The 22049-nt window shown below is 34.5% G+C and overlaps 1 long non-coding RNA gene and 1 other non-coding gene across 3 annotated transcripts in view; one reads left to right on the top strand and one right to left on the bottom strand.

Annotated features, from left to right (window-relative positions):
- Positions 1-22049, top strand: part of LOC137490673 (uncharacterized) — a 202150-nt gene that overhangs the window by 102883 nt on the left and 77218 nt on the right. The gene's annotated exons all lie outside the window — the stretch shown is intronic.
- LOC147836414 (uncharacterized) lies at positions 51-6346 on the bottom strand. Of its 2 annotated transcripts, XR_015493840.1 has the most exons (3): positions 6252-6346; positions 564-690; positions 51-456 (listed from the first exon to the last, which is right to left on the bottom strand). It is a non-coding gene; the product is annotated as an uncharacterized LOC147836414 (transcript). The 2 variants fall into 2 exon arrangements; XR_015493841.1 differs by lacking the exon at positions 564-690.

The following is a 22049-nucleotide window of genomic DNA, read 5'->3' as shown; positions in this document are numbered from 1 at the left end:
CATACTTATATTTAATCTAAATTCCAAATATCAGAAACGACAACAGATTGTTAAGATTTAATTAAAGTCCGTTTTAATGTCATTGATTAATGCACTTACTTAAGATAAAATCCACTGTATTAATATTAGCTGAAAAATTAAATATATATATATAAATATTTACCAAAGACATTAAATTGTGTTTAAACAACAAGATATGTGCGATCAGATCATATATGAAATATCTTCATATTCAATCTAACTTGGATTATCATCTTAGTTTACGCTAAAAACAAAGTGTGCTTTAAACAGTTCAACAATGGCTGCCAATGAGGTGGTTCCCTGGCATAGGATGATCATCTTGTCCATCGCAATGGAGTAATTGCTGATGGCCTCCTTGTGCGTTCCAGAAGCAAGAAGGTACAGCTGGCAATGTTCCTCCTGTTTTTCCAAGTGTTCTTCTGAACTGTTGTTGGACTGGAGGAAAAAATAAACAAAATTGACATCATGGGAATCTTAGCTTGTGCACTGAATGAATTGAGCTCTTCTGCCCAGTTAATCACAAACTGTGGTTCTGAACAAACCTTGTGAAACACAACTACGTTCCATGGCCTGAGCTGAGCTGCGTTGATCTTCTGTTTTTTTTCATTTATAGGCTGAGTAGGTAGAATGTAGTAGAGGATCAAAAAGATGCCACATCACTGTCCTACTCTGTAAACAAAGTCCCAGAATTTTTTTTTAAAACTATTTAAATATTTCTTTTATTAGCTGTTTAGCGTCAATTCACATTAGAGTTCTCTGTTAGATATTAAATTTAGCTTTGACATACATCAATGATCTGACTACCTCAATAATAGGTCTGAAGACTTATATTGTACAGATTCCTGGTTGATTTCTGCAAGCTCTGGAGCACTGAGGCGGTAGTAAGGCTCTCTGATCACCTTTCCTTATAGGAGGTAGGCCACTTCTCCAGCAGTTTGGCAGCTGTTTCTGGACCAAATAGGAGGCTAAAATCTTGATCTATCAAACTTGTGTGCATGTGTTTGTGTGTGTGTGTGCACGTGTTTCTTAGCAACAAACTTGCAAAAACATCCATAGTCACGAAATCAAAAAGTTACAAATTGCTGTGAGATTGCGTTGCACTCTCAGCTCACATCATTAAAAAGAAAAGGGCCACATTGTCCCCCGATAATGTCAACAGACTGGACTGTTTTAGCAACTGGCTGAATGTAAAGGAGGACGGAGTAAAATTGTTTCTACTTTATAATTAACGTTCTCAAATCACAGCAATACAACTTTACAATGAGTACAATTGTTTGTATTCAATACTTTATTGTTATTAGAATTTTTCATTTTCCATATCTGCAATGCCTTTATTTTGGCATTTTTTTGCAGTCCATTTAGAATCCAACTTGGAAATAATTTTTTTTCTTCATTGGCATTGATTGTTTTGAAATTCAAATGGCACTAACATGCTTGTGTTTTTATTTCTGTAATAAATATGGCTGTCAAGCCAGGATCTTGATGGTTTATTGTGGGTATGTTGTTTACATAAAGAAATCTGTGTTAAAAGTTAAACAAAAATTCTAATGAACGATCATATTTTGAATTTAAATAGTTTTTGTCTGGCGTTTACATTTGAATAGCCAAAATTACAAATTTCTTTTAAATGTGATTAATTGCGATTAATTTTAAAAAAAGGTGCGCTTGATTAATAATTAATTAATAATTAATAATAAATATATATATATATATATATATATATATATATATATATATATATATATATATATATATATATATATATATATATATATATATTTATGATATAGGCTGCCCGATTAATCGTAAAAAGATCATGATCTTGATTCGACCCTACACACAATCTTAATTCAGCTTTTCTACGATTCAGTCAATTATATTTTCAAGGTCAGGAGGGAGGAGTAAAGGCGGATGCACAAGTCTTCACAGCAACATGGACGTCTTCACAGCAACATAGACACCTTCAAATGTCGTTAAAAGTGTCAAATACTATTTATAAGGTATAATTCAACCAGAAATTTAATTTTTGTCTAAATGTAATGATGTATTTGCAGCTGCGAAATCACCAAATTCTGTGACCCTAGTAGGCGGTGTTCTCACTGTTTGGCTTGAACTCACTGCCACTGGCACCGGCGCAAACATCATTTTGATCAGGGGTGCTCAACCCTGTTCCTGGAGATCTACCTTCCTGCAGATTTTTTACAGATACTCAGTTAGCTGGATTTGGTTATTGCCGATTTGACATGATCCAGGATCATTTCGTTCTTCAAAACTGATCCCAAAGTTGTTGTTATAGCAACAGTTCTGCTAGCTCAAACCTAATCGGAAGCAGGTTCAATTCATATAAACAGGATTAGATTCAGATTAGATTTTAAATCTAAACAGGCTCAGTTCAAGCAAAGATAATATAGAAAGTATGTACCGAATTCTGATATTTTCTTACAGTAGTAGTAATACACCTGGAAAAAATAGTAAATATTTTTAAACTAAGCCTATATATAAAGTTATAGTTATTAATAAAATAAATAAAGTTATATATATTACTAAAACTCATGCAATCTGCACCCCCGAAATAAAAGTACAAAGACTGCCACCTGGTGTTGCAAATAAAAAAATTATTGATATGAACTATTTAAATCGCTTTAGTACAATTTGTGTATGATAATAGAAATGCACAATATGTGACTTTTTTTTAAAATCAATAATACATTTATGCAGTCATAAACATGTTTTGACAATTATTATGATGGTGATTTGATGCTTCATAAAAGTTGCAGACACCTTTACCAATATCAAAATGCTTTTGCAAACATCCAGATATTCTTTACACCAATAAAAAAACAGCTACTATGATACTACTATGGGTATATAATAAGAAAAATCCACTCTGACTATAAAACTAAATAAACTGCTCTTGACACATGAAAGGGCCAATCATGCAGCCCACAACAAGGTGTAAAGTTATTTTGTATCATATTTAACAAACCGTTTCATTTACATTTACATTTTACATTTACATTTAGTCATTTAGCAGACGCTTTTATCCAAAGCGACTTACAAATGAGGACAAGGAAGCAATTTACACAACTAAGAGCAACAATGAATAAGTGCTATAGGCAAGTTTCAGGTCTGTAAAGTCTAAGAAGGGAAGTATTAGTAGTATTAGTATTTTTTTTTTTTTGGGGGGGTACAGTTAGTGTGATATTCAGAGAGGCAATTGCAGATTAGGAAGTGTAGTGGAGACTAAATAGTTGAGTTTTAGTCGTTTCTTGAAAGTAGCGAGTGACTCTGCTGTTCTGATGCAGTTAGGGAGTTCATTCCATCAACTGGGCCGATTGAGCGTGAGCGTTCGCGAAAGTGATTTCTTCCCTCTTTGGGATGGAACCACGAGGCGATGTGACTAGGCAAAAATGAGACACAGTAGAGCTTTAATTTTATATCGAAATGATAAATATGTAGTTCAATCGACAGAATAACTTTCAGATTACTTATATTACAGTTAAATATCCTCTTTCAGAAAAAAACGTCCCTTCTGAAATTAAGTTTTCTATTTAAATGTTCTTTTATGGCTTGCCTTTCACCATAGCTGTCAACATGTGAAAATAAGGGCTAACCCTTTAGATTTTTCGATTAAATACATTAAATAACAGAGGTGTCACTTTAAAAATGCACAAATCTAACCTTGTATGCTCATTATGCTCGATTAAAAGAAAACTCATTAAGATCGACATGTACAGATATTATTAATTTCGTATTATGTGCACATGTCTGTTCAAACAAGCATCCAAAACCGAGATTTTCCACTTTACTGCGCTTCAAATCGCGTGTACAGAATCCGTATTGGAAACAGCGTCTGTTTATCACTATGGAGCGTCTCAGAGATCACGCACCGCTACATAAACTGACTGTATTGAGGATTACATAGGAGGGGCAACAGTGCCTGGCTTGTAATAGTAAGGAAGTGAATCCTGCCGTTTTTATATTTAAGCCTAAATAAAATTAAAGCACTGAACAGATTCACAGTTAAGAGCAAAGGTCGCCCCTGCTGGTTCGGCTGTATGGGTTGCGTAAATACGGCAGAATCGGTCTTTGTCTGGTGATGTCACCCTCGTAAACACCGAATTGAATTATGGGACATAGTCGCTATTTGTGTTGTATCCGAGTTAACGTGAGCGGTTATATGGCTTTAGCGTCTTTCGCAGAGTAAATACAGCGTTACGTTAGTGTTGTATTAAGGGGTGTATTAGTAAATCACACGATTCAAAGGGTAAAAATGATCACGACGACAGATATTTTAAATTTCCCGCTCGGAAGAAAGGATATTGATGGACTGTAGTGGTAACAACAGACGCATCGGATGTCCTAGCCTGCTGCATTGAGACGCAGAATATATCTTCATTTCTCCGTTTATGCTCTCAACATTTTCACAAAGGTAAGTACGTAAGAATTTTTAAAGTAAATTTACAACTGTCATTGCTTGGCCTTCAAATAATTATAATAATTCAATGCAACACTTCAGTTTTGGGGGTAGAACTAACGTTACATTTAAATCTTTATGAATCAACTTAGTGCTTATGGATTTAAGATTGTAAAGTAATTGTTTGTAAAATACGGTCAAATTCTTTTTTTAACCTTAGTTACAACTTAGATTTGCTGATTTACTTAACTCCTGTCAAAAAGTACATTTTCGACTGTCCTTTCACTAAAAACAAAAAAGTTTTTTTGTTGTTGAAATCATTCGATTAAATGTAGAAGAGCTGTAGTTGCCAATAAGAGTTAAAAGCCCAGGTGTATAATTGTAATCTGTGCTTAATTGATACGTTATTTTAGAAAAATCCTTTACATTTTTTTTTTTTACTTTTTTTCTTTCACTGTGTGTATGTGTGTTTTGCTGATGTTTCATCATGTCTTATGTAAACAATAAGATGCATTTCTCCAGAAATTCCCTCAGTTGTTGAATAAAAATATAATTTGTATAAATGTAAATACATGGAGGATGACTTAAAATGTGTTAACTCATTTATTTTTTATGTTCTTCACAATAACAAAACTGGTACATCCAAACCAAACACAGGGTAAGCAGTTATTACTTGAACTAAATAATCCTTTAAAGAACTGAGACAAGTGCTTTTGCTCAAAGTTAAACATTAAGTCAATCAGTAGTTAGAACTAAATAATTCACCCACAAATTTAAAGTGACCATTTACCTGCCATCAAGTGGTTCTAAACCTTTGAGTTTATTTTTTTATCTTTACACTAATAAAGATATCGCTGAAAATCTGTAGTAGGAATTGTAGAAAAACCAAAAAATACAATGGAAGTCAATAGTTACAGGTTTTCAGCTTTTATCATATGTGAATGTGTTCAACATATCTTAATATTTGTGTGTATTATTTTATTTAATGTTTTTTGTTGTTCTCTATGCACTCAATGTATTTTATTAAATAAATTGATAATAGTATTTACATTTTTTGTTCTGTTGCTTTCATCACACTTATTGTTTGTATTTGTAAAACACTTCGGATACAAACATCTGTCTTTGTAAATGTAAATATTAGATGTAACTAATGAAATACTTTATTATAATAAACTTAGAAATGCTTACTGTGGTTTAATGGTGTTTAAACTAAACGTATATTAAGACATTAATGATATACAATATGACATGTCATTATCAGCAATGAAGGGACGGCGGCAGCGCACTCCGTTGGTTTGCAGTTATTTCAAGCGGATCTATATCCTGAATGCAAGTCAGTTAATCAAAATGACGATCCCTTGCATGTTTGTTTAGTTTATCGCGGTACCGCGTACTCTCGATCTTCTTGTAATTCTCCAGCCTGACCTTTTTATGGCATATATCTCTCTTTCGTTATGTGTCTCTCTCTAGCTGTCTCGCAAAGCGATACCACAAAAATGGCACTGGCGTGACGTCACACACAACAAACGCACGTGACTGACAAAGATCGATTACAGGAAAATACCTTTACGTATTATAATTACGTAATGTAATTGTAAAATACGGATGAATCCCCCAAAAAGGGAGGGTTGACACGTAACGTTATCGAGTACTTTAATGTTACTTACGTGTTACTGTGTACAACCTCAAAGTTATGTCAGAGGCTGCAGGTAACGTAAATGTCATATCCATGCAGTTCGTTTTTATGTCAAAATTACTGAGACGTGCATTGGGTTAAACTTAAGCACGATTTAATACAGATATCACGACTCACCATTACTTTGTTGAAGGAAAATCCTTCTGAATATGATGTTTCATCAGACCTCAGCCGTTGTTGCTGCGTGCGCGGCGCGCGCCGGAATTTGAATCAGCTCCAACCAGTCCATCCCCGCGCATGCGTACAGGCGCTTTTTGCTGCAAGGTTAGTTCGCCAAACGCAAATATTGCTCTTCTGTTTGATAAATTGGCTGAGCACAATTTAATGTTTGGTGAATATTTTTTAATTTTGACTTCAGACCATCAGCTAAACTTATTACAATGGATTTTTTTGTCATTTGTTGAGTCAAAAAATTTCAGATTCAAATTTAAATTTCAGTTTCCACATTTTTCAAAAAGTAAATGTTTGTAATTTGATTTGATACAGTCTAATAATAAAATAATTAATGAAAAAAATATGATCAAACAAAAAAGTATCTGGAATATGGTAATATAAAATTTGATGAAAGTTGATTACGAAATTAAGTAAATATTGAAATAAATAAATAAACGAAGGCAATATTTTATGTTTGTTTTAGTTTTTATTATTGTTGTGGGTTCTAGACTTGAAGAGAAAATAATATTTAATAGGATAGCTGCTTACCCTTATCTACCTGCTTTACTTTTAGTCAAATTTAATTCAGTGTTTATGTTTCTGTATTACAGATTATATTTAATTTACACTATATTCACATATATATACTGTAAATAAGACACAAGTGTAATAGAGAATCAATAGAGATGAGTTCTTCTACTGCTCTGATTGACTTACTGCTGATCAAGTGTTGTTTACATTTAAACAAGTTCAATATTCTGTCACCACGGCAACTTGAGTTTACACTGGAGATCAACACAACTCTCTGAATCTGATCACTCAAGCTCTTTCAACTCTCCAGTTTGACAAGTTTTATCAGATTTGGAAAGTTAATCTTCATGGAGCAACGGCGCCTGAGAAGGACCAGGACTCTTCCAGCCCACCTGAAAGACTTCTGGCTGGAGGGTGTCTCATCTGTTCGGGATCCTGGAGCTGTGGTCAGGTTAGATCACACTTACAGCTGTATCTCTGGCCCAGGTTTGAAGGAGCATCACCTGGAGAACGCGGCTGTCCTTCCACCACTCCGTCCAGCATCCCCAGAGTCTTCAGTGGACGTGAGACAGCAGGAGGAGCCGCTCTCCATTCACGGCTACAGTGTTCAGGCCTACCAGAACATCTACCGTTCTGTGGTTGAGCCCATGTTGAAGAACCGTCCCTACAGCCTACAACTGGGCCTAGAGATCAAGCAGCGGCTGTGGGAGGCGCTCAGGTGTCCTGTAATGGAGGAGATGGAGCAGGCTGATGGGCGAATCCTCATCACGGAGAGCAGATGTGGATTCAGACCAAACAGCATCGCTCCTCGAGTCCATGTGGACGTCAGTGAAGAGCCACTGCCTGAGCCGCCCAGAAGAAAGAGGCCCAGACACTGAGTCTGCACAGTGTCCCAAACCACACTGCAGGCCTGTGTATGTATATAGTGTACATAGTTGTAGAGCAAGTTTACAGTAAGTTTCCTTTTCATGTTTTATTTAATCAATTGGTTGCTTTTAATGATTGTTGGCGTTTACTCGTGGCTCTTGGTTTGCTCGGTGGTCTTTCCTGCATTGCTGCGTGGCCTTCAGGACGTTTCAGGTGGTTTTCTGAGCGGTTGTTCTCGTGTTGCTGGTCGGTCGCTGGACTCTTCTGAGAGTTTCGATGTGTTTAGTTAGTTTGCGGTCTCTGTTGGGTTGGGTTAGGTTAGGTTAGGGTCCCTCACGTGGTTTGCAGCTTGACGTGCTGTGAGGGCTTGTGTGCATCAGTGATGTTGAGAGCTTCGCCACTGGTACTTCACAGATACCAGCAGGGTCACCCATAGTGGACTGGTCTCAGCTGAGATGCCCGACTAAGACAAACCAGCTGATTCTGGACAGCAGAAGATTTAGCTGTTCTTCAGCAGAAGAGTAACATCAGAATCACCTGAAGATGAGGAAGTCACAGGTTGAATTGTCGAATAAACAAAATAATAAATTCATTCATTAATAAAAAAAATTGAATTTATTTTCTTTTTTTTTCTATTATGCTGGATTTCATCATAGTGTATGTATATATATATATATATATATATATATATATATATATATATATATATATATATATATATATATATATATATTTATATATATATATATATATATATATATATATATATATATATATATATATATATATATATATATATATATATATTAACTTTGTGTTGTTCTTGTGTTATAGATTATTATGAAAAGAGAAAATAAGAAAATTATGATTGTATATAATTATTACCATTAACCTGATTTTCAATTAGCAATTCACCACAAATTGCTCAATAAAACTATAATAAAACTATAATATAATAAACTATAATAACAATTCATAATTAAAATTAAAAATTAAAAACAACATAAAATAAATAAAACAAATGTTAAAATAATTTATTCAATATATTGACTGAATATAATTTACAATTATGTATCCAAACACTCTGTATTATACTGCTTACACTGTGTTTAAATGATGATGGTTCAGGATCAACATTAGTGAATTTAAACTGTGTTTGAATGATGATGATCCAGGATCATCATTAGTGAATTTACACTGTATTTAAATGATGAGGATCCAAGATCAAAGTTTAGTAAATTAAACTGTATTTAAATTTTTATGATGGTCCAGGATCAACATTAGTGAATTTACACTGTATTTAAATGATTACGATGGTCCAGGATCAACATTAGTGAATTTACACTGTATTTAAAAGATGATGGTCCAGGATCATCATTAGTGAATTTACACTGTATTTAAATGATGAGGATCCAAGATCAACAATAGTGAATTAACAATGTTTTTAAATGATGATGGTCCAGGATTACATTAGTGAATTTACACTGTATTTAAATGATAAGTCCGGGACCTTTAAATGATAATGGTTCAGGATCAACATTAGTGATTTTACACTGTTAATAAATGATGGTGGTCCAGGATCATCATTAGTGAATTTACACTGTATTTAAATGATGAGGATCCAAGATCAACATTAGTGAATTAACAATGTTTTTAAATGATGATGGTCCAGGATTACATTAGTGAATTTATACTGTATTTAAATGATGATGATGGTCCAGAATCAACATTAGTGAATTTACACTGTATTTAAATGATAAGTCCGGGACCTTTAAATGATAATGGTTCAGGATTCAACATTAGTGATTTTACACTGTTAATAAATGATGATGGTCCAGGATCAACATTAGTGAATTTATACTGTATTTAAATGTTGTTGGTCCAGGATCAACATTAGTGAATTTACACTGTATTTTAATGTTTATGATGGTCCAGGATCAACATTGGTGAATTAACACTATTCAAATTATGATATTGAAAGATCAACATTAGTGAATATACACTGTATTTAAATGATAAGTCCAGGACCTTTAAATGATAGGTCCAGGACCTACCTTAGTGATTTTACACTGTATTTAAATGATAATGGTCCAGGATCAACATTAGTGAATAAACACTATTTAAATTATGATGGTCCAGGATCAACATTAGTGAATTTACACTATATTTAAATAATTATGATGGTCCAGGATCAACATCAGTGAATTTACACTGTATTTAAATGTTTTTGATGGTCCAGGATCATCATTAGTGAATTTACACTGTATTTAAATGATGATGGTCCAGGATCAACATTTTTTAATTTACACTGTATTTAAATGATGATGGCCCAGGATCAACATTAGTGAATTTACACTATATTTAAATGATAAAGGTACAGGATCAACATCCGTGAATTTACACTGTAAAAAAACGTTTTTAATGGTCCAGGATCAACATCAGTGAATTTACACTGTATTTTTATTGTTTATGATGGTCCAGGATCAACATTAGTGAATTAACACTGTATTTAAATGACAAGTCCAGGACCTTTAAATGATAGGCCATGGACCTACATTAGTGATTTTACACTGTATTTAAATGATAATGGTCCAGGATCAACATTAGTGAATTAACATTATTTAAATTATGATGGTCCAGGATCAACATTAGTGAATTTACACTGTATTTAAATGAAGATGGTCCACAATCAACATTAGTGATTTTACACTGTATTTAAATGTTTATGATGGTCCAGGATCAACATTAGTGAATTAATACTATTTAAATGATGATGGTCCAAGATCAACATTAGTGAATTTACACTGTATTTAAATGATGATGGTCCAGGATCAACAATAATGAATTAACACTATTTAAATGATGATGGTGCAGGATCAACATTAGTGAATTTACACTGTATTTAAATGATGGTCGTCCAGGATCAACATTAGTGAATTTACACTGTATTTAAATTAAGATGGTCCAGGATCAACATTATTGAATTTACATCGATTTAAACGATGATGGTTCAGGATCAACATTAGTGAATTTACACTGTATTTAAATGATGATGGTCCATGATCAACAATAGTGAATTTACACTGTATTTAAATTAAGATGGTCCAGGATCAACATTATTGAATTTACACTGTATTTAAACGATGATGGTTCAGGATCAACATTAGTGAATTTACACTGTATTTAAATGATGATGGTCCATGATCAACAATAGTGAATTTACACAGTATTTAAATGATGATGGTCCAGGATCAACATTAGTGAATTTATGCTGTATTTAAATGATGACGATGGTCCAGGATCAACATTAGTGAATTTACACTGTATTTAAATGATGACGATGGTCCAGGATCAACATTAGTGAATTTATGCTGTATTTAAATGATGATGGTCCAGGATCAACATTAGTGAATTTATGCTGTATTTAAATGATGATGGTCCAGGATCAGCATTAGTGAATTTACACTATATTTAAATAAATCTTTATTAGTATCATTATTATTGTGACCTTATAGGTCATCTTTACTGATTTATTAATATAGTTATTATGTTTACCTTCAGGTCATCGTCACTGAATTATTAATATCATTAATATGTTGACCTCAGGTCATCATTGCTGATTTATTAATACATTTATTATGTTTACCTTTAGATATACTGTGGACCATTTCTGTAAGAATTGCACAGAGTAATTTTCCTTATTTGTTTGTTGCCATGTCCAAATAACACATCACAGTATAAGATCCCCCAAAGCTCTGGTATAAGTACACAGTGTAAAATCCTATTCTTAATCAGCATTTTTGAATTCTGACCGTTTTTTTTTTCTTTGCAAAAATACATTTTGTCAGGTTACTGAATAAAACATGTACAAAATCTGCCAGAACGAGCCTGAGCAAGAAAAAACACTTATTCAAGACACTTTCTCTGAAAACAGGTCTTAATATTTCAAACGGTTTTAGCTGTCAGCTTTTCAAATGTATATTTTAAGGATGTTTTTTACAAAAAAAAAAAAAGATATTGATTAAATATTTCCTGCAGTCCAAACCATTTCATAAGGTTTCCGTCAGGAGAATCATACTTGAAACAAATTGATTACACTCCTAATATTGCAATGTCAATACATACAAACAGCTAAAATATAAATAAATAAAAAAGTCACTGATGAACTATTATGTCTGCTATAGTGCAATAGATTTTTGATGATGATGACGATGAAGCCTTTACTTGTCACATACACTTTCATTCAGTGAATCTCTGCTGAAAGAAATGGGGATCTAAGAGGGTGGTTTTAAAATGGGAAAATGGTAATGGAGTGCGGAAGAACAAATAATGACTTATTCATAATCATTTCAATCCAAAGAAGCTCAAGAGATAGAGAAAATAATTTAGCACATCTGTATACAGGACAATCTTTCCAATGCACACAAATTTTCTCCATTAGCAGAAATATTAGTACATGCAAATTTGCTTTGAGAAATGGTTTTATGTTCAGCAGAAGGAATGAGAATTGGAGGGTTTAGTTGCAGGTCACATTTAAAAAATGAGCACACAAATATCTGACTCAAACGGCAGATTTCGGTCCCCTTCCTCATCTGATGCTAATAGACATTAGATATTTCTATCTCTTGCACTGCCAGTGAAGATAATCTTTCTCTAAAAATACAATCTCAAATGGAAAATTATGACAATAGAGTAGGGAAATAACTGAGCATCTCTACAGGAGATTTCGATAAAACCAGCAGGCTGCAGTTGGAGAACGAAAACTGATACTGTCATGAAGTTGAGATTCTGACATAGCAAAAGATGCAATTTGAAATTGATCATGGCTAGGCAAATAATATCTAACCATCCAATAAAACAGGGTTTGTTATTCCATACTGCATAAGAGACGAGTGACATTTTCCCATGCTCTCCCTCACCCTTCAAGAACATGTTTTTGTTGGCATAAATCACATAAAAATGCAGAGATGGAGAAAGGGAAGAATTAGGAGGATTACCACAACCTCCAGGGCTAAAAAAGTGAGGGTTCTCTCTAAATGTACGTAGATTTCCTCAGGAAAACATAAACAGGTTTGTGGTGTGTGAATTGAATGGTCTTCTCAGGGGAAGCACAGCACACAAACAAAGAAGATTAGAATGGGGGCCAAGGGCAGGATGGCAAGGTGAAACAAAGTAAAGATCTGCTGGGGAAGCACGGAGAAAGGATTACAAGAAACAGCTTAAAGGAGATAGGCTTTATGTGGGATCCAAGATCTGCTGTAATTGAAAATGTTAAGATGTGGTTCATACACAGCACTCATACGAGCAGCAGACAGTGCATTAGTGTAGGGATTTTACAAAGACTTTCTAGAGGTTAGTCCTTACAGATGAAATTCGTTTGTTTGTTCGTCCGTCCATCCGTCTGAATGTTGCCAGATTTGTGTTCATCTGTTTTCAGTGCCACTAAATAAGTATAGCACTTTAACAGTTTAGCAAAATGTGCTGAAAGCGCAAAATCTAATTTTGGCAAAATAACATTGTTCATAATTGCTGCCCCAGGTGTTTAAGTAAGTCAGTAAGTAAGTAGGTAAGTACGTAATAGGATGCCATGGTTTTCAATAAAATATTGAGCCGTTCAGTACAACATCCATGGTTCAATACACGCTTGTGAATTGCGCTTTTCTCGGTTTTGCATTTAAATAATTTATGTGCGTTTTATATCTCCCCCAGTTGACTGTGTGCGCCTGTGAGTCCATGAGCTGACATAAGGAAACTCCTCCCCGCGAGTAAATATTCACTCATTATGCTCTTGGGGGCGCTTAACCATCATTCCACACTTTAGCATGGCAAGCGGCTGGTGAAGTGAGGCTGAGGCAACAGTACAAGGAAGCGCTGGCGAAGTGAGGCAACAGTACGAGGAAACGCGGGCGTCTTTCAAATCTGCGGTGTAAGGACATTTCGTTTTGCTGGTATAATGCCAACAACAAAAAATAACTGTGTGCAAGCATTGTTTTACACGTATAACCATGACTGCACATCTGCAGTGCCATCACCCAGCAATATCACTGTCTGAAAGCAGGATAGCAGAGAAGGTAATAAAGTCCTCCAAATAGCAACAATCCCTCGAAACTTTCAAGCAAACATACCCAACTGGTTCTGAGAGACACATAAAAATAACAAAGGTAGTGCGAGTGTTTATTGCTGAAGATTTGCAGTCACTTTAGGTGATTGAAGATGTGGGCTTTTGTCATCTTATAAAAGCACTCGATCCGTATTCAGACTACTATCGCACAATTTTTTCAGCACCGAGATAATTAAGATTGTTTATTTATGTTTACTTAAGTACAAATATCTTTATTTGAAATGGCCAATTTATCTTTATTAACTTCACATGTATGTTTATTTTCAAAATGTAGGAATTTATGTGTTCCCCGGTTTATTTATGGGCTACCAGCAGCTGTGAGATTTTAGTGCTAATTTTTTTTATACAATACACGGAACTAGTGTACTTTTCTTGGCTTTTAAGTAAAACAAAATGAGTATTGTAATAAATTGTTTTTATTTTTTTCTCCTTAACCTCTTACTGTTCCTATTGCCTATAAAATAAAAACACGTGTCAAGCCATGAGAACCGTACCGAACCGAAAACTGTATTAAAAAAACCAAGGTATGTATTGAACTGTGGGCTAACTGTATTGTTGCATCCCTAGTACGTGAGTAAGTAATGTGCATTTAAATAGCTCATACACCCAAAGTGCTTCACAGTCATAATGGGGGATCCCTCCTCCCCACTACAAGTGTGCAGCATCCACTTAACCACAGGACAACGGCGCCAATCCGCTAATGACACACCAGCTGTGTGGGAACCAATTGGGTGGATGGGTATGATTGGGAGGCCATGATCAGTAAGGGGAGATGGAGGGAATTTGGTGTGGACACCAGGGTTACACCCCTGCTCTTAAATGAGAAGTGCCATATAATGTGTCAAATATGATATGTGTCAAATTTAATTATGCTTTAAAGTCACTCACTAAACATTTAATGTCCAAACTGCTGCGATACATACAAAAATCACCATAATTAATAAAAATCTTTTGCCAGATCCATGCACTGGACAACTCACTTTGAAAGTTGTTTGTAATTTGCATAATCACATTATTACTATTAATTTAGAACATTTAAATGAATAGTTTGCCAAAAAAACTAAAATGTATGCATGATTTACTCACCCCATAAGTGGTTCAAAACCAGATTACACAGATTAAGATATTTTGAAAAATTTTAGAAACAGGTAATCCTTGACTACCACAATAAGAAAAACAATAGATGTAAATGGTTACTGCTTTCCAACATAAAAAAACAATCAAATTTCGCACAGTTTTAATATAGGCTTTAGTATATGTGGTGTAAGTTTTCAAATATTTAGCATACCTCAGTAAATATTTAATTAATAAATTACAAAACTTACAACATACATACAACAGCAACCAACAAATGTCAAATGTAACGTCAAATGACTAAAGCTGGGAGAATATTGGATGTGTGAGATTATATTTTTTCTGTGTATTGGTTGTGAGAGTAACAATATAGATTTCACTTGAAAAGTGTCATGGAACATGCAGGAAGCAATAACATACCATTAAAAAAACTAAACCTACATTTTTTTTCATTGCCAGATGAGCTGTTTTTAATTTAATTTAATTTAACTGTTTATTTTATTTTATAAAAAGAAAAAAAAACATCCTGAATAGAATTAAACTACTGGTCCAAAAAACCCTGTGATTTCCAGCCTGTGATTTCCTGCAGCACTATGCCACTGTCTCAAACCAGTGTTATTTCCCATGTGATATTGCTTAAATTATTAATCGAATTCGTCTCTACAGATTCTAAAGACTTACAGCCTACCTGCAACTGCCAGTATTTCACATCAAACTAACCTTATTTATAACTCAATACAACATAACTCCAACTAACAAAAAACCCTATTCTGACATGTAACCACTTCTTGCACACTTAAAGACCCGACACACCATTCTCCCAGTTGGCACAATGCTGGACGTCCCCCCTGATGCTGCAGAGAGCTTGTTGACAGTGCAGGCACACTCGTCAGTCGCCCTGTCTTTGTCTTGTCTAAACACAAAAACTGTCTGTCTGCTGTCTACAATCCGCCAAAGCTGCCCACACCTCAAGACCATTTTGGAGTAAGAAGCCCTTGTTTCATTTGCTGGTGTTTTTGGATGCGGTCACCGGTATGCTTTTGTTTCTCGTTTCTCTAGAGGCTGAGAACCCGAAAGACTTTGTTTATCTCCCCTCTTCCTCTTTAGATGCACGGCCAATCTTTCATGCATATGGTAAACACACAGCTTCTGCCAAGAGTCAGAGAGAGAGGGAGACGGCGAGAGATGAAGTGAAAGAGGAAGAAAATAAGCGCTTTTATGCCTTGAGAGATCATGCATCAGTTCTCTCAGGTGCATTGTTCAAAATGAACAGACAGAATGAACCCTCCAATTTAGACAGACACTACATAAAGAGACGCTCAGGTGGACTTAAAATCATGACACACACACATGCCCACACACACACTTACACACATACATCTGCGTGCCAATCAACGGTAAGACATACCCGCATTCATTCCACTGGCTGGGCACAGAGGGGAATAATCCAATTGGAATGGGACAGTGCTGTCATGGCGACAAAGATCTGGAGTGAAGGGGTTCTTCAGTCAGGATACTCCCCACACAGACCAGAAACACTTGTTGGAGTGTGATCATCAAGTATGCTTTATATATATATATATATATATATATATATATATATATATATATATATATATATATATATATATATATATATATATATATATATATATATATATATATATATATATATATATAATTAATGCAACAATATAGTTAGCCCAAGGTTTAGTACATACCTTGGTTTTTTAACACTGTTTTCGGTTCGGTACGGTTCTCATGGCTTGACACGTTTTTTTATTTTATTTTTTTTTTATTCTGTAGGCAATAGGAACAGTAAGAGGTTAAGGAAAAAAAAAATTAAAAAAATTTATTACAATACTCATTTTGTTTTACTTTAAGGCCAAGAAAAGTACACTAGTTCCTAGTGTATTATATAAAAAAATTAGCACTGAAATCTTACAGCTGCTGGTAGCACTTGTACAAACTGGGGAACATATAACATATCTTGAGAATAAACATATATGTGAAGTTAATAAAGATAAATTGGCCATTTCAAACAAAGATATTTGTACTTAGGTAAACATAAATAAACCATCTTAATTATCTCGGTGCTGAAAAAATGCGAGACTGTAATCCAGGACTATTCAATTGGAGGCCCGCAATTTGTTCCAGCCCTCCAAATAGTGTGACCAAGACATAAAAATAAATTTGGTTCAGTCGAAAAATGGCCGCTATAGCTATGAAGTGACAGTCGTCTGTTCAATTCAGTATGAGCTGCAGAGGCTGCGCAGAGCATGAGTCACCATAAGCGAGTGGTGCGGACAGCCGAAAACATTTGCATATGTTTTGTAGAAAAAGCCTTTTGTACAATGCACTGTAATCATTAATAGGGATGCAACGATTAGCTGATTTCACTTTTAACTGTGCTTTAATTCGTCACAGTTAATTAATCTTAAAGGCTTCTCTAAGCCACATTTCTGTTGCACGGAAAAGTTATGACAAGTTGCCAACTGTGCACTAGTTTAAAGTTCCAAGTATGTACACCGAGACTAATACACACGCACACAGCATTAACTATAGCAGCTGCCGTTACCATATCACGTCTTTTCCGCTTGCAAGTTTGTTATTTCTAATGTAAGAATGACAATATGCGCGCACAAGCGGAGCAACGCGCTTGCCTCTATCCGGGCGCACGCAGTAGAAAACATCTCAAGGTGAGAGTTGTTTCGGTGCAATGTCAAGCGTCCCCTAACTTTAGAGCATAGTGATTGGATATTTACTTGCGGGGAGGAGTTTCCTCATCTCAGCTCATGGATTTACAGGCACACACAGTCAATTCGGGGAGATATAAAACGCACATAAATTATTTAAACGCAAAAATTAATTCAATTCACAAGTGCGTATTGAACCGTGGAGGTCGTACCGAACAGTTCAATATTATATTGAGAACCGTGGCATCCCTAATATATATATATATATATATATATATATATATATATATATGCGTGGACATTGTTTTCTAGCAAGTGACATAAGGTCAGAGAGTTGTCACACTTTTCACAACAGTGAATTTGATTTCTAAATATGTGAATCAGGTAAGTTTTCACAATGGAATCTGCACTGAATGGAATTTTCCTGAAAAAATGACAAAAGGGAAAAGAAAAGGTTCAATGTGCACTCTTTTAGAAAGGAACAAAAGCTGTCACTTTTTGAGTAGGTTTTTAAAAGGTACATGTGTGTTCTAAATGGGTCTATATTGGTACCTTTAAGGCACATATTAGTACATAAAAGTGTTTAAAGAATGGAGGAAACAAGGCTAAAGGACAGATTGCCTATTTATTAACCACAATCAAGATTTGTTTTTTTGAGAGTGAATATGCAATTAAATAACTCTTAATTATAATACTACTACTACTAATAATAAATGATAATAAATAAAATATAACAAATAATAAATTGTTGGACTGATGTTTATTATAGCTTTTGAACCCTCAAGCATCAAAAATGAATTTATTGTATGTACACTACCAGTCAAAAGTTTGAGGTCAGTAAGATTTTAGCATGTTTTATTTTGCTCACCGAGGCTGCATTTGTTTGATCATGAATACAGTACAAATTGTAAAATTGTGAAATGTTATTGCACTATAAAATAACTGTTCAAAAGTAGCTTATAATTTAATTTAATCATTTATTTCAGTGACTTTAAAGATTTTTTTGGGTTCTTATATAGAATTCTATAAAGAATTTTCAGCTTTATAACTCCAGTATTTAATCCCATGATCCTTCAGAAATCACACTAATATTAATTATATTATTAGTACTATTATTATTAATGGTAATAGTAATAAAAACAATAATGGCTGGAGTAATCATTTGATTTGAAAGTGCATGCATTAAAAAAATTGTTATTTAAATTTTTTTTATATAAATATTTAACAATTTAACTTTTTTACATTTAACAAATACCACCTTACATAATATTTTACTTAAAAAAAAACATGAACAAAAAAAAAAACTTTTGACCGGTAGTAAATATATTTTCAAGGTTTTCTCAGTTTTGTTTTCAAACAGAAAAACAAATTTCAGCCTTCTCACAAACATAATTTTTAAAATATTTATTTTTGTTTTCATCAAATTTTGTTCTTATGTACAAAGTGAAAATGGAATAAAACCAAAAGGAATAAATGATCAATCAGCAGAGAGGGGACAAAATTTTAAACCTGTTTATTTGTTTTTGGTTTTATTGCATTTTCATTTTGTCAGTAAGAATAAAACATGACGAAAAAATAAAAAATTAAATAAAAAATGTTATCTTCAGGAGAAGGTTAAGGCCCAATCCCTACTCTACCCCTTAGCCCTTCCTCTTATCCCTACCTCTCGTTTTGCACATTCACGTCAAGGGGTGTCCCAACTTTCTTTAGCTTGAAGGTGTAGGGCTAAGGGGAAGGGGTGAATAGCCCTTCGAACGAAGATTTTGAGGACCACACTCGAAACCAAGGGGTAAGAAAATTCCCCAGAATACACCAGCCACAATGGCAGATAGTTACACCTAGAAGTAAGGAGATCCACAAATTAGTATTTTGTGTCATTATTATGAATTTTTACAATAAACAAACATGTTTTAATATATTCATAACCGCGTTTATGTTTTACAGTCATGCTTTAAAAAAAAAAGCACTAAAATAAAAACCGTTAAATTTTGCAATCTATAATCCATGATCATAAATCCTGTACAGCAGTCCCACAACATTGTCAATACCCTGACAATACCCTGTCAGAAAAGTCTATTGGCTGGGAATGAGCATTTTACAGTGTCTGCTATAATGTTAATGTTGTTTTTGGTGTGTTTACGTTAATGATTATGGCCACTTTGTACCATCTAATTTTCACATTAAATCATTATGATAACATAATATATGCCTTCAGTGATTTCCCTAAGATAAATACCAATAAATAACTCAACTGGAATAATTATAGCAGTCGCGATTGTCTGATCTCATATAAAGCATGAGATCACGATGACATGAAGATGTGTGCAAGTGCTGTAGTGCTGTCAAAATTCTTAGGGGTAAATTTTGAAGCCATTCCCCTTCATCCTCCGTTTTAAGGGCCAAGGGGAAGGGGGAGGACGAACAACATGCACATTGTTATCTTTCTAATTATGTACACAGTGTGCATACTACAATCCATGACATTGTCAGATTAAGTTAAATTTGATTAAATGTTATTTTTGCCATTTTTACAGACAACAACAGTGTATTTTATGAGCTATAAATGTTTTTTTTTGCTGTTACTATTGTGTATTAAAATTTTGCTACTAAAAATGCTAATAGGTGACGCAGAGGAGCAGTAGATAGTGCTTCAAGAAAGAAGACAGCAAAAACGTCGCTGGTTCGAGCCTCGGCTGGGTCAGTTCTCCCTGCAACCGGATGCTCCGGTTTCTTCCACAGTCCAAAAACATACAGTTAAGGTGAATTAGGTAAGCTAAATTGTCCGTAGGCTATGTGTGTGAATGAGTGTGTGTGGATGTTTTCCAGAGATGGGTTGCATCTGGAAGGTCATCCGCTTCGTTAAAACATGCTGGATAAGTTGGTGGTTCATTCCGCTGGGGCGACCCCGGAATAATAAAGGGACAAAGCCGAAAAGAAAATGAATGAATGAAAAATGCTAATAGGTTAAGATCTTTGACAAGAGCAGCCCTCAAGGGAAAGCAGATTTGAATTTAACAGCTGATCACGCAACACACAGAACATTCTAATCACACTAGTGTAATAGTTTGCTCTAGAGAAACCCCAAGACTGACTAGGTCAAAGTAGTGAACTCATCAAGGGTTAATGAGCTGCAAATGAGAAGAGGTTGTTTGTAATATGTGGCAGAGCAGAATGAAGACGTGTGTTAGCCAGATATGTACATCACATGAATTCCAACATAACTAAAATTCAACATATGAAATTGGCACAAATCGAAATTCAAAAGATAAGATTCAGTGTGGTTTGTGCTATTCACATATTCATGACAACAAATTCATGAGTCACATGTCAGCAAAAAATAATAATGTTTGGGCCACATTTGCTTGCAGTGTGAACGCAAAGCACTCATTCTACATGCATGACTGTAAATCACTGATTGTTTGTTTTTAAATCAGGATATTAAATCAGTAGTAACACCCCACCTCAAGACTGCACACATTTACTGTGTACACGATTCTACAAAAAATAAAAACAGCTATCATTATGAAGTAATGAGGTAAAACCAGGGAAGAGATGATTCAAAGCTGCTAATTAAACATTAAGAAAACATTTCCACATTGTGGGAATAATTAAATAAATGCTCCCCCACTGAAATCATAATGGATGCGTATAATGTAAATAAAAGCCCTGGCATAGAAATTACGGTATTTTAAAATGACGCACCGACTGAGTGAATTTACATACACATTCTTAACCCAATTATGCATAATTAGCAGACAATGCATGTGGTCATGTAAATGCGCTCACCCATAGTCCTAAACTAAGCAATTCATAAACAGCTTAAGCATAAACCAATCCTCACAGCTAGAGTTTTGGTGCTTATGCTAATTTTTAGATGCTTTAACCTGATTTCTGTTGGTTTTAGTAAGTAAATATGTGTGATATGTGACAGGAATACATCCTTGCCGTGAATTTAAGCACACCCAGACAGAGAAACATATACCATTATACTATATACCATTTATTTAGATGCTTATATTGACCCAAATAATTTAAAAAAGGGTTTTCCTCATGTGTAGCAGAGCAGAAGTGCTACAATCAAAATGCAGCATCTTAAGATGACATGAGCAAAAATTCCATTTACAAAAAAATGATATATGGCCATATTTGAGGTGGCTAAATGGTTAGCATGGCTGCTTCAAAGCAAAACGGTCACTGGTTTGAGCTGGAACTAAACTGTTAAACTATTCATTTTAATATGGACAGAACACTTTTCCATTATTTTTTCAAAGTAAACATGCACTAGATATGTGTATATGTCCTGGTCCTCCTGGTTGGGGGTTGAGCATTAGGCTAACGACCCACCTCGTAAAAAAGTTAATGTTACGAAACACCAGAATGGTGCGGCCAAATATCATCTTCGATATAAACGGCCTTGGGAGTATGTAAACACACACTATAGATGGATATGCATACCTGGTACATTTAAGCACA

This window comes from Danio rerio, chromosome 6 (assembly GCF_052040795.2).
Source record: "Danio rerio strain M-AB ecotype USA chromosome 6, GRCz13ab, whole genome shotgun sequence".
Classification (NCBI taxonomy): Eukaryota; Metazoa; Chordata; class Actinopteri; order Cypriniformes; family Danionidae; genus Danio; species Danio rerio.
The sequence above is the reverse complement of the archived record's forward strand: the minus strand, read 5'-3'. Positions and strand labels throughout refer to the sequence as shown.